The sequence below is a fragment of the Cadophora gregata genome (assembly GCF_030347475.1).
Source record: "Cadophora gregata isolate MNR1 chromosome Unknown scaffold_71, whole genome shotgun sequence".
In the NCBI taxonomy this organism is placed as follows: Eukaryota; Fungi; Ascomycota; class Leotiomycetes; order Helotiales; family Ploettnerulaceae; genus Cadophora; species Cadophora gregata.
This window is the reverse complement of record NW_026695993.1, coordinates 1-3,016: the sequence shown is the minus strand read 5'-3', so window position 1 is coordinate 3,016 and position 3,016 is coordinate 1. Positions and strand designations below refer to the sequence as shown.

General features: G+C 28.0%; 5 non-coding genes across 5 annotated transcripts; all 5 read right to left on the bottom strand.

Moving 5' to 3' along the window:
- Window positions 1-591: 591 nt before the first annotated feature.
- On the bottom strand, window positions 592-663 carry ONS95_013561. Its single transcript has one exon. It is a non-coding gene; the product is annotated as a tRNA-Ile (tRNA).
- A 395-nt stretch (window positions 664-1,058) lies between these two features.
- ONS95_013560 lies at window positions 1,059-1,129 on the bottom strand. The gene has a single exon. It is a non-coding gene; the product is annotated as a tRNA-Gly (tRNA).
- A 72-nt stretch (window positions 1,130-1,201) lies between these two features.
- Window positions 1,202-1,273, bottom strand: ONS95_013559. The gene has a single exon. It is a non-coding gene; the product is annotated as a tRNA-Lys (tRNA).
- Window positions 1,274-2,476: 1,203 nt separating this feature from the next.
- ONS95_013558 lies at window positions 2,477-2,548 on the bottom strand. The gene has a single exon. It is a non-coding gene; the product is annotated as a tRNA-Val (tRNA).
- A 20-nt stretch (window positions 2,549-2,568) lies between these two features.
- Window positions 2,569-2,641, bottom strand: ONS95_013557. Its single transcript has one exon. It is a non-coding gene; the product is annotated as a tRNA-Asp (tRNA).
- Between the last annotated feature and the right edge of the window lie 375 nt (window positions 2,642-3,016).

Genomic DNA, 3,016 nt, shown 5'->3' with positions numbered 1-3,016 from the left:
TATGACCTATATTTGAAGGCTCTTCTACTTTCATTCACACTAATTATAGAATCTCGTTTGATTTCTTTTCCTGAAGTTACTAAGATATTTCAATTCACTTCGTTTATTATTGAATTTCTCTAAGAGTTCATGTGTATTTTACTACCAGATATTTCACCGGATTAAAGAACAACTAATATTACAATTTCTTCACGCAATACACATTTTAAATTTCTTTACTCTCTTTAATATATAGCTAGGTATCCCTAATAGTCTCTTTATATACTTTCCTATGCATAAATGCATAGAAATTACTTATAGATATCTTACACATTACTAATACAACCTTATTAACCTACATTCATTAAGATATTGTATTCGGATTATTATGATTCGAACATAACAGATCCTCAACCCAAATGAGGCGCCTAACCAACCTGGCTCTAATCCGTTTTATTTATCTTTAAAAGAAGAATTCCAGAGAATATCCGATTTGAACGGATGTGATCTATTAAATCAAATAAGTTTCAAGCTTATCACTTTAAACCACTCAGTCAATTCTCTTTTATTGCCTATTATCTAATATTATTAAATAATATTAAGTAATATTCATGATTCCTCAGAGACTTGAACTCTAAACACATCCTTATCAAGAATACGCTTTACCAATTAAGCTAAGGAACCTTGATTTAATATATGAATGTAATTTGTAAATATATTGTTAAAATACGCAAAATGGATAATATAAATAAAATTTATATATCACTAAGCAAGAGCACTCAGATTTGAACTGAGAAAGTGAAGTTTGAAGCTTCAAATTTTACCATTAAACTATGCTCTTATAATTAGTAGAGATGTTATTGTTACATATTAATAACATCTTAATAAAAATACCGGAAAAGAGATGATTCGAACATCCAGGTGCATAACACAATATTTAGCAAATATCTCGCTTTACCCATAGCAACTTTTCCTATTTTTATTTTTAATTAACCCATCAAATCAGGAAAAAAAATATAAAAACTATTAGAACTTTCATATACAGCATAATATTAATATGCTGAATTATAATTATAGTATACGGCCAGCCGAATTCGAATCGACACAAATCGTTTGGAAGACGAAAGGTCTACCATTAACCTATGGCCGTTTATTTTTTTTTGTATATTTATTGTTACCAGTTTTGTCAAAACAATAATCATATTTTTTATCTGTAAACATATAAGACCTATGGGATTCGAACCCATATAACGAAGATTAAAAGACTAGTGTTTTACCGTTAAACTAAGATCTCTTTAGATTTTTAAATCTAAATTTAGGGTATTTTAAGCCTTAAGGCTTAAAATAAGATACCGTAGGTACAAAATCTAGTACAATATACACTATAATATAGCTTAGACATATAAAGAAAATAATTTATATTATTTATCTATAAATCTAATATAACATAAGCTTCTAATAAACATATAATAAAAACATTATCTTTATTACTTAGAAGAACTAGATGGAACAAAGAGGCTAATTAATACAGAATAGGTAAGATAATATATCTACGAACCCCAGTAGTAAATTGAAATAAAAAGGAATAGCCATACCACATCCACAAAATGTCAATATAAAATACTAGACTCAAGACCTAAATGATGATTTTCTGTTGAGTGGTATGCTAAAACACGTCACAAACCGACAGCAATAAAAGCTGTACCTATCATAACATGAAGCCCATGAAAACCAGTACCAAAATAAAAACATGACCCAAAAGCACCATCACTTATAGTGAAAGAAGAAACAGTATACTCTACACCTTGGAAACCTGTGAATATAACTGCTAATATAACAGTAGCAACTAAACCATATAAAGCTCCACTTCTATTACCTTGTATCAAAGAATGATGAGCATATGTCACTGTAACACCAGAAGATAATAATATAACAGTGTTAAGTAAAGGTAATTCAAATGGATTAATTGCTTCTATACCCATAGGAGGTCATTGAGCTCCTAATTCTACAGTAGGTGATAAGGCACTATGAAAAAAGGCTCAAAAAATAGCTAAGAAAAATAATGCTTCTGAAACTATAAATAAAGCCACACCCATGTTTAACCCTCTTTGTACAGCTAATGTATGGTTACCTAAATATGTACCTTCACTTATAACGTCTCTTCATCATAATGACATAGATGAAATAAGTGTTACAAAAGCTAAAGATAAAAATGTTTCTGCATTATTAAAACCGTGCATTGTTAATACACCACTAGTTGTTAATGTTAATAATGCAATACAAGTATATAAAGGTCAAGGTGACGGTGATACTAAATGAAAAGGATGAGCTTGGAAATTACTTCTTGTCAAATTAGTCATTTACATTTATTATTATAAATAATTATGTGTTTTAATATATATAAAACTTTTTTTGATTAAAAAAGAGAGATATATTAATATATGCATACCAGAGGTATATAATTTTGGCGTAATATATATTACTATATATTAAGGATTAAGGAATAGGTGACTTGAACACCTAGCCTACCGTGTGTAAAACGGTTGCTCTACCATTAAGCTAATCCCTTTATAGTTTATATTATCTTTACGGGCTAGGTCGGGTTCGAACCGACATTTGCTTTCTTGACAAAAAAGTTTCTTACCAATTAGAAGACTAACCCTTATTATACTTTAAATTATACTAATAGTATATATTAAATATAATAAAAATATTTAGGTAAGAATAAAACTAACAATTTAGTTAGTTATTAAATCCTTAAATGATTTATGATTAATTTTTTTGTTTTATTGTAATAACAATAGCACCAACCATTGCTAACAATAGTATAATAGAAGTTAATATTAATCATATACTATAACTAGTGTACATAATATTTCCTATACTAGAGATATGGCTAGTTTCGGCTAAATTACCATCTCATATTTTACTAGTAACAAATGAAATTTCACCGTTGTCTAATTCAGTACCATTTAATTTAAAGAATTTATTTAAACTATCACTATAATTATGAGATCAAATATCATTTATAGTATTG